General features: G+C 47.9%; 1 protein-coding gene across 4 annotated transcripts in view; it reads left to right on the top strand.

Annotated features, from left to right (window-relative positions):
• The first annotated feature begins 6,607 nt into the window (after nucleotides 1-6,607).
• Nucleotides 6,608-10,285, top strand: part of LRRC3B (leucine rich repeat containing 3B) — a 104,955-nt gene continuing 101,277 nt past the window's right edge. For 2 of the 4 annotated variants that reach the window (XM_074268200.1, XM_074268196.1), the window contains exon 1: nucleotides 7,386-7,835. The gene's annotated coding sequence lies outside the window, so the exon portion shown is untranslated. Of the gene's footprint in view, nucleotides 7,138-7,385; nucleotides 7,836-10,285 lie in introns of those variants that run through there. The other 2 variants (XM_074268195.1, XM_074268199.1) reach the window with 2 other exon arrangements.

The raw sequence follows: 10,285 nt of genomic DNA, 5'->3' as shown, positions 1-10,285 counted from the left end.
GATTAGCTGATTAAGAACTGTTCACAGCTCTTTAACTGCTCTAATCCTTAAGCATTAAGAAGCCCTGCTTTAAATGGGACAGTCACAGTAGCATAATAGAGAGGAAATCATTCTCTCTCTGGTGCAGCTGACATACCCACAGCAATATCATTGCACAGACCATATGAAACCAAGGAAAAAAGTTAGGATTGGGCCTCAGAATAGGATTTCTCCATTTTTGCTCTCCATGATTTGTTTTTCCTTCAAAAAAACTTCCCCATTTTAAGTGGTACTTATGTTCTTAATACAGGAACAAGAGACCCTCATTTAAAGTATAGTAGGTATCTGACCCTACCTCCTTTTGGCTTAATGTCTACACCTTTCTCATCATCCAAACAGATTCCAGCCTACATAATTTGATACATTTCAGACCCCCCAGTTAGCTCATTATATTGAAACCCAGATTTCAAAATCCTCATTTGAGAGTTATCTGTGACCAACAACCAATCAGACACTTTCTGACAAATACAATCAAATCTTTGCCTCACTGTGCCACCAGAAACCATCTTCCCTAATAATGATCACTTTGCTGGACATGCAATCTAATTAAAATAAAACAAATTAAAAGAACAGCTTTGAAAAGGAGGGAAGAGAAACCATAGTTAGTGTCAGAACCACACACCATTCACTTCACACAGGCCTTATTTGAGCAGGAATGTCAGTTTCTACCAAAACAAAATTCCCTTCAAATTGTCTATTCAAAACAAACACATTAAAGGAAGATTATTCACCATTCATGTGTCAGGGAGGTAATAATAACACCTTTATAGCATGTATGGATGTTCTTAAACACTTTCATAGGATCTTCCATCTTCAAACCCCCCCCCCCAATTTCAGTGAATTAATTAGCTCCCCTGTGGAGCTGGCAAGAAAGATGACACCATTCTGGAAAAGGAGAAAATGAGATAGAAAGTGGTAGAGTTGTTGAATAATCATGAAGCCAGCTTACCAAGATGCTTCTCGTTTTGTCTAAATTAGTTCAAGGTACGGAACAAAAAAATGTATTCCCCAAATCATTCAAATGTCTGCCAGCTCTTCAGTTTCTTTTCCTGCTGATTCCATGATCTATCATCTGTCAGCCATGACATCTGAGCTTAGGTTAGTGATGCATCAGAGAAGAAAGGGCACTGGATGTGCAGGCAGAAGAGCTGGTTTTCAGACCCGCATCAAATATTTTCTAGCTGTGAGAACATGAGGAAATTATTTATTTTACTTCTGTCAGCATCAGTTTACCAGTCAACAAGTGAGGACAATAACACATGTCTTCCAACCCCCAATTCACAGACTTGGGGGACCAAGCCAATTTGAACATTTCAGTGCCACATTCATTACTGCAAATTGGTATCTCTCCACATGTTCACTTGGGTCACCAATTGCCTTCACTCCTCACCTGAGAATGGAACTTGATTTTACCCTGGATTTGAGAGGCCAGAATCAACCTTATCTTCCTCTCCATTTTCAAGTGTTGGACGTCTCCAGTCATTTGACCTTATAGCTGTGCTCTTCTCCCCTTTATGTGCTTCCCTCTTTCTGGTAAAAATGTGAAAATTCTTGAGGGGGCCATCCTTGATGACTGGAAGAGAGAGTAAAACTAATGACTTGTCACAGATTTGACTCACTTAAATCCAATTCATTTGTAAATCAAGACATCACTCTTCTGATGTCACTGGTCCTCTTTGACAATGAAGGACCACCACTAGCAACAACTATAAGCTCTTTGAAGATGGGAATTGTCTTGTTTGTTTTAATTTATGTTTATTTGATTTCTTTCCCAAAGATATATTATCTTCTTCTTTTGTTTTTTTCAGTTGTGTACAACTCTTTATTACCCCATTTAGAATTTTCTTGGCAAAGGTCCTGGAGTAGTTTGTCATTTCCTTCTCCAGTTCATTTTTCAGATGAGGAAACTGAGACAGGTAGGGATAAGTGGCTTGCCCAAGTTCACACTGCTAGTAATCCTTTGAGACTGGATTTGAACTCAGGAAGTTGAATCTTCCTAATTCCAAGTTCAGTGCTCTAAGCAGTATGCTAGCTAAGTTGTCCAATTTTCATTTATCTATAACCTAATAATATTAAATGATTATATAAAATGAATAATAAATGAAAAACATGTTATATTATATATATATACTAATTGCTGGAGGTTTGAATATGAAAAGTGATTCTAATAGAGGGGTACGTCACATATAGGGTAATAGTGTCCAGGAGAAGGACTTTTGATCTGGAGAGTCCCAAGAGAAGTAAAGATAGGGCCTGTTGTAGTGGCTAGGATATTGGACTTGCAATCAGAAAGACCTGCCTTCAAATTCTCCCTTACACATTTTCTAGCTGTGTGGCTCTAGGCCAGTCAGTTAACCTGTCTGTGGATAATTTTCTTTGTTTGTAAAATGACCAGATTGTGCTTGGTCACCTCCAAAGTCCTTCCTAGATCTCTAAATTTATATGATCCATAAAGTAATGATTGACAAGCCTGTTCCAGAGGCAATAATACTGATGATTAAATTACTATTCTTAGACTAAAAAGGTAGAAGAACAAAAGAAAGAAGATAAGAGATGGCTGAAATGAGAAGCAAAATGTGGTATGGTCTAGGACTACTCAGTTGGAGAGTTGTTCTCATTATAGATGACTTTGTCCCAGATAGAATCATAATTCATTTCCCTGGGGACTGAGAGCATGGATTCTGGGGGTCCAGATAGAGAAAAGCTGGGCAGATGATAGAATGGCTTGGGTGATTGTCTAGATAAGATGGGAAGCATACTAAGAGCAGATAGATTCCCTGCTTTAAAGTTGTTTCTAAAGACTTTATGGCTATACATTCTCAGATTCTCCTAACTATCCACAAAGAAAATTATAATTAGGGTGTTGCAGCAGGGGCTTCAAATTTAGGGACTGATGATTCTTACTGTCCTCCAGTAGCATAGAAACAAAAAATACTTAGCAACTGGTTAACAAGAATAATTTTATAAAAGAGTTTGCTACCAGATGGCAAACTGAGGTGCTTGTACTCTGCCTCATACGAATAATCTCTCATCCCAGTTGCCTCTTGGGTGTCCAGGTATCCCCATGAGACACGTGACAATGTCTCCTGTCAACTTATTATTCCAGAAAAAGGCTGTGATATTTGACCCAGACACAAAAATCCCTAGTTAGAGACAAATGAAATTACGGCATTGTGACAGTTTACTCAATAATTACTGCAGAAAGAGAAACATTTTAGCATCAATCATCTTGATGATTCAGCTGGAAGAAGGACTGCTGTGAAAACTCTGGACTTTTGCTGCTTCCTTCCTTTGCCCTGAGAAGCTGCAGTGGCCTCCTGGTGCTCTCCAGGGCTCACAGGAGATTCGCTGAGCTGTAGAATGAAGCTCAAACAGGGAGAGAATACTTTTTAACCTTTTATTTAAAGATGGATTTTGGTTCAGGCTCACTTCTTAATTGGAAGCAGTACGCAGCAATGCACATTAATAAACCGGAAGAGTTATCCGTATTGGTTTTATCTTGCTCACTTTCCAGATCCCACTGGTTGAGTATTTCAGTCTATGAGCTCCCCATTTACTGTCTGTGATACAGTAAATGCTGTCTGCATGTGTTCATTTCCCACTGCACTTTGCATCATTTCCTCTGTTGCTTTTCAACATCCCTTCAGCCCATATCAACATATTCATTTCTAAAAAACCATCATCCTTCACAAATTACCAAGAAATTAGGTCTCAATAGTCAAAGGTATCCTCTAGAATTATTGAAAAGGGCTTTAAGACAACTTAAATGACTTTCTGTGTGGGTCCAGTGGGTCCTGCTTAGGAAAGCTGTCATGTTTATAGTTCCTTGAAGCTATAGGAGCAACCATAAAAATAACTAGCTACTCTGCAATCATGTTTCCTGACATTTTGAATACTGTTAATATTTTATTACCAAATCACCATTTTTTTCAGCAATTCATTTTTAAAAACGTGATGTGTTGCTCTTTGGCCAAGTTGTACAATGTTTCTGGATCACAGTTTCTTCATCTGTAAAATGAGGTAGATTAAGGTTTAAGGTCCCTTCCAAACCTAAAACTGTGATCTTGTAATTGAGCTTGGAGGCTAATTTCTTTTTTTTTCCCCTACAGGGACAAAATTTCAATTTTATAAGAGAAGCTCATAGAAAACAATTAAATTTAGAGAAGTTTGCTTTAAGGGGAATTTTTTAAGGAAGATATAAATCTACTCATTAGATATTTTTCAAAAGCACCACTGAAAGGCACAGAGAAAAATCTACTGTATTTATAGGACAGATGCAAGGTACACAGACAAGATTCCCCATTTAATTAAAATGACTTCACCTTTGACCCTGAGGGAACAGTGCTATTTGAAGATCATCTGGCCTTTGTGGTCCCTTCAGTGATAAGTTGCCTTCATGATCCTTCTAATCAAAATGTGCCAAATATAGCTCTTGTTTCCTCTTTCCTCGTTATTGGATTTGAACGCTAGGAAAGCAACCGAGCTAAACTATTCATAGCAACACATGGTTTTGAGATTACCTCAGCTTCTGGTTGCTACAAAACAAATCTAGATTTGAATGGGAGCCTAGCAGTGTGCCTGACATGTAGTAGGCACTTAATAAATGCTTGGTGATTGAATAATTGATGGTAAAGAGAAACACCCACTTTTCCCCTCCCCCAATATACACTGAATGACAACCAATGTATATTATACATTGGGGAATAATGCCTGAGTGGGTTAAGGTTATTAAGCACCAACTTTTAGGGCTTTCTAAGATCCATACCTCTGATTCCATCATTAAATCATAGAATCCAAAAGTTGGAAAGGAACTTCAAGATCATTGCCTCAAAGCCTTTGGGCTGTAAGAACCATTGGAGGTCAGGTAGTCCAATCCCCTCTTTTATAGATGAGGAAACTGAGACCAAGAGATATCAGCTATCTGGTCTAAGGTCACACAGGTAAATTACAGAGATTTAAACCATGACTCCTAAACCAACAAGCTTCCATTCAATGCCAGAATCTCCTCTGCAACATCCCTGAGAGATTGTGAAGTCTGCCATTTATAGGAGGCAAAAACTGGGAAGAAATTGGAGATTTTAAATGTGTCACTAAACTATTTCACAAGCTCTTTTGCCTCTCTGCAGTGAAACACTTCTAGAAGAACCTTACAGATTCATCTAGAAAAAAAGAGTCTCATTCTAAAGAAGGGGAAACTTGGCAGACTTGCTTGCCATAGGTCACCAGGTGCTAGATTTCTGGTCCCTCTCCACCTGGAATGGCTTTGCAGGAGATGCTTGGCTGCTGAATAGATTACCCTTGTTTTATGGATGTTCTCAACATTTCTTGTTTGTGGTAGCTCTTGGACATTAAGCATAATGGAGAAAAGGGCAGAGTAGAAGGAGGGAGCTGCAGAGAGAGAAAGTCCTATAGACCCCTGGGGGAGACTTTATGAAACTGTAGAGGTAGTTTGGACTTGACATTACATAGTTAAGTGAGAATGAAAGGACTTGAATGGACCACCACCAATGAATCAAATGGCATTTCCTAAGCTCTTGGAGAGGTGGTAAGGAATATAGGCAAGAATAAAACTGCCTTCAAGGAGCTGATATTCTGTCAGTGAAGAAAACACTGTATATATAGGCCTACCCAAACACTATATACACATAGGGAGGGATTCATGGAGAAGATGGCATCATTTCCACCTCAGATTAATGGAAGCTATCCCCAAGGTCCCTCAAACGCTTGTTTTACTCAGCTACTTGTCCTTGGACTTACTGCCTTTTTTTTTTAACAGAGTTTTTTATAATTCAATATAAGAAATAGGAATATCACACTGACCAATAATTTGGCTTTGTATTTAAAGGTACAAAAGAAAAGTCATTTTAAGGGGGTGGGAGCAGAGCTTCCCATTTCATTTGCTTTTAGCTGGTAGTAAGTGATCATTTTAAGGGAGAAGGTGGGCTCAGTTATAAGGTTTAGTAAGGGAAGGGAAGTAGCAACGGAAACCGCCAACTTTGCGCACTAGAGATGCTGCTGGACCATAGTGAACCTCTCGATGGCTGGAGCTTGGACTCGCTCCAGGACACATGTAATAAACCATTTCCCCCTTTCTCTTTTCCCTCTTCTTTCAGATTAGAGAACTAGACAAATCTGTTGACAAACCATAAAACACTACATAGATAGGTATTGTCCTTATCCACATGATTCTGATTGTGACACCTAAGTTAGTTCCTCCACACAGGGGAAAGGTGGAGAACGAGCTCCTTCGACGCCTTCCCTTTCTCGTAAGGCGGAAATGGAGGCACATGAGGAGATGGCAACACTGGCCCACCAACTCTCCTTCCTAGGGCTTTGCTGTCCACTGCGTTCTTCCTTTAAAAAAAGAAAGAAAGAAAGAAAGAAAATGGGGAGGGAGAGGCGATGAGACTTGGTAGCTTTCAAACAGTTTTCTCACTTTCCTCTTCTTCTCTCCCCCCCCCCCCCCCACCGTCCCCTGATCATCCCACCCCCAAGTAGGGAAATGGGCGTTGTAAACTCAAGCCAGTACCAGAGTGCCTCTGGAGCCCAGCCCTCCTCCCTTCAGTCCCTGCCCGGCTTGGAAGAGGCTCCCCTCTAGTGATGGAGAGGAGAGCATCTGGTTGAGGAAAGCTATCGTCTCGGTGTCTTTGTCTCTCTGGCTCGGGACTCTGCAGCAGCGGCGGCGGCGGCGGCAGCTCCAGCCCGGAGGAGGCGGCAGAGCGCGCTCGGGAGCCCGCAGCCGGAGGGAGCGATTCCGGGAGCCTCCTCCCCAGCTCCGAAGCCAGGCGAGATGCCCCTGCGGTGCTAGCACCCGCGCCCGCCCTGGGCCCCACGGTCCCGGCCGCCCGGCCTGGGCGCAGTGGACTGGCTGGCTGGCGGGCGGCAGCAGCCATTGCCCGCGCGCCCCCCCCACCTCTTGCACACGCACACTCACACACACGCGTCCACGCACTCCCAGACACACAGGCGCACACGCGCACCACACACGCCCCCTCCCTTGCACCCTCCCCACCCGGGCACCCTCCTCCTCTCCTCCCCAGCTCCTCTTCAAGGCGCCGCTCCGATGGAGCAGCCAGCCTGGCACCGTGCTGGCGCAAGGTAAGATCCAGCCGCCTGTTGCTTTTCGTTGCGCCCGGCCCGACTCCTCGCAGGCGCCCCCACCGCGGCTCGCCATCCTGCGGGGAAGGATGGCCAAGTGCGGCTGGGTTCTCACTACGTCTCCTAGACGGATTCCGGCTTGGGCATGGCGGGGAAAGGGGATGGAGGGGGGAAGGGGGCGAACTCCCGGGGGAGCTATAGGGGGGGGCGGGCGAACTCCCTGAACTTTTGGGCTGAGTGCGGGTGCTAGCCCCCCCCCCTCCTTGTGAGTTACCTGGGGAGTTTCGCTGTGGTCCCTTCCTCCACCCCCGACAGCAGGCATCCCTCCCCCTTGGCGTGTAGAGTGCGGGGAGGCTCAACTCCGCAGGGCGTCTGGAGGTCTGCATTTGGGACTGAGCAAAACAAAATAAACCCGGAGAGAAAATAGCAGGCGAGAGGTGGGGCCGAGGGAATGGAAGGAGAGAGGGAAGGAGAGTGGGAGGGAAGAAGGAGGCGGCCAGGGATTGGGAAGCAGCCCCTCGGCCCAGATCGGCCAGGACCCGGCATGGGAGGCTGGGCCAAGGGAAGTCCAACCTCCCCCCTTCCCCGACATCTATTGGTTAGCCAAGTTGTAGCTACTGGCCGGCTGAGTGTCGGAGCCTGGACCGGGCTTGGCGTGTGCCCCGGCAACTGCGAGAATACAAATCAGGGGGGGTAGGGTAAGTAAGTGCTTTGGCTTCCCAGGGGTTGGGGCGAGGGGCGGACGGGCTTGGGAGAGCCTGGGGGGAGGGGCAGCCCCGGGAAAGATGCTGAGGGGTGCCCGGGGAGAGGGAGGTCTGGGCGCTTTGTATGCAGGGGAGGGGGAAGGGAGTAGAGTCAGAAGTGTGCGGGCCTGTGTGTGTGTGTGTGCGTGTGTGTGTCGCGGAAGGAAAGGGACTGGGAAGCCCAAAATAGAGGAATTAAGAAGAATCGGATTTTAGGAGCCCGACAAGTGCTCTGGAGAGAGGCGATAACGCCTTCTTCCTGAACGGGGGAAATCAGCCCGCAGAAACCCAAGTGAGGTGATGCTTGTGGTGTTAGAGGTGGTGTGAGTGCGTGGGGTGATCAGACATGGAAACAGCCTTGCCTTTCATTGACCAAACAGCAGCCTGCCGTACGTATTGCAACACCCCGAGCCGCTCGGAGAGCTCCCGCTTCCACCTTCCCGGCTCGTGCCGCGCTCTCCCGCGCCCCCTGCCCTCCCTCCCACCCACCCAGGTTCACGTCGGGGCTCCCGGGCACAGTCCCCGCCCCGTGCTCCAGGTGCTTTGCCCGGCGCTGCAGGCGGAGAAGGCAACGCGGAGTTCCCAGCTTCTGGGAGCAGGAGCAGGTTGGGTGGGGGGAGGAAGTTCTCGGGCAGCCGGGGCGGGGCTCGGGGAGGGGGGAGAGCCGAGCCTCGGCGGGTGGGGGGCTAGGGAATGGGGCTGCGGCGAGATAGCGCGCACCGTGGTCCTCTGCATCCCTCCGAGGCGGATCGCACCTGGGGGGGAGTGAGAGGAAGCGGGGAAAGCAGAGCTACCTCCCGCACGTTTCTGGAGAGGGCTTTGGCTGCCCAAGGGGCCGGGGGCTCAGGCTGCTCTGCGTTCCGAAGTGAGAGAGGGGCTGGGGGAGCCGGAAAGGACGGCTCGGAAGAGAAGAGTGGGGGGGGGGGGATGGCCGGGGCTCGCTTCGAGCTGGGGGGGGGGGAGGGTTTTCTGGGGAGCTCTCCACTTTGTCGCCCGCCGCTAGTTGCAGGTTGCTCTCGGCCAGCTGGGGAGAAAGATGCTGCAGGTTGAGATTGGAAAAGGCGCGGCCCGGCTCTCCACCTTCTTCTCTTCCTCCTCCTCTTCCTCCTCCTCCTCTTCTTCCTCCTCCTCTTCTTCCTCCTCCTCCTCCTCCTCTTCCTTCGCCTCTGGTTACCTTGGAATAAAAGGCACGATTGGCACCAGGCGGTGGCCCAGGCTGCAGCAGAAAAGCTTTAGCCGCCCCTCCTCCTCCCTCCTGCTGCCCGCCTAGTCTGCCACCTGCCCCCCTCTCTAGCAGGGGCCCCGCGGGGGCTCGGGTTCCCGAGCTGCAGCCTGGAGCTGGGCTCCCCTGGGCGGGGAAACACCGGGCTTAACCCTCCCTTCCCCGGAACAGGAGGAGGCGCACACCCCGCTGGGGCTAAGGCTGCCCGCGGGAGACTCACCTCCCTCCCTCCCTCCCATCCTCCCTCCCCCAAATCCACCCTGGCTAGGTGTTGGGAGGCTTTTTCTCTTCTGTGAGGAATAACTGGTGGCCCGGAGAGGGGGGAGGGGGCTGTGTGCTTCTCCCACCCCTCAGGATTTGCTTTCCGAGATCTGCCGGCTGACCCCTGTGAGTTCACTCTAATCCCCCACTTCCTTTACCTCCAGGGGAAACCAGGGCCGGGGAAAGCTCCGCTGCTCTGCCTTCCTCCTCCCCTGGCCCCGTGCCAGCCGGCCCCTGGCCCTTCCAGTAGAGAAAGCCACATCCTCTAGGCCTCCTAATTCCGTAGCTGTCCTCCCTCCATCCCAGGGAGCAGCCCTGAAAGTGATTTCCTTCCTTCTGATTGCCTAGGCATTTCCATGCTGCTTGGCTGCCAGAGATGCTGGGAGCTCCAGGAGACCCGGAGAAGTGGGGAAAGGGGAATTCCCACTTGCTCTGCCGTCTCCCAGTCTACTTCCTTGCACTTATAAACCTGCTCTGTTCCGTCCTGCTTTCTGTAGAAAGGCCCTCCCATGCAGGCTTGATCTTAAATTGCCAGATAAATTGAAAAGGCAGAAACTAAATCAAACTTGAATTATTTAGATATTTGTCCAAGTCTCCATTTTCACCTGCTCAGGCACGTTTATAATGGATCATTATTCTTGAACAGCTTAGCAGGCGTCTCAGCTGCTAATGCTCCCTAGCACCTAGGACAGGGCCTGCTACATAGTAGGAACTTAATGAGTGCAGCTAATGCTCCCTAGCACCTAGGACAGGGCCTGCTACATAGTAGGCACTTAATGAGTGCAGCTAATGCTCCCTAGCACCTAGGACAGGGCCTGCTACATAGTAAGCACTTAATGAATGATGATTACTCTGCCTGTGAGGACATGCCCAGAGCACAGCTAATTCATGAAAGTAAATTTTTTTTAGAGCTGGAAGGGGT

This window comes from Sminthopsis crassicaudata, chromosome 5 (genome assembly GCF_048593235.1).
Source record: "Sminthopsis crassicaudata isolate SCR6 chromosome 5, ASM4859323v1, whole genome shotgun sequence".
NCBI classification, from domain to species: Eukaryota; Metazoa; Chordata; class Mammalia; order Dasyuromorphia; family Dasyuridae; genus Sminthopsis; species Sminthopsis crassicaudata.
Note: the sequence above shows the minus strand (reverse complement) of the source record. Positions and strands in the feature narration are given on the sequence as shown.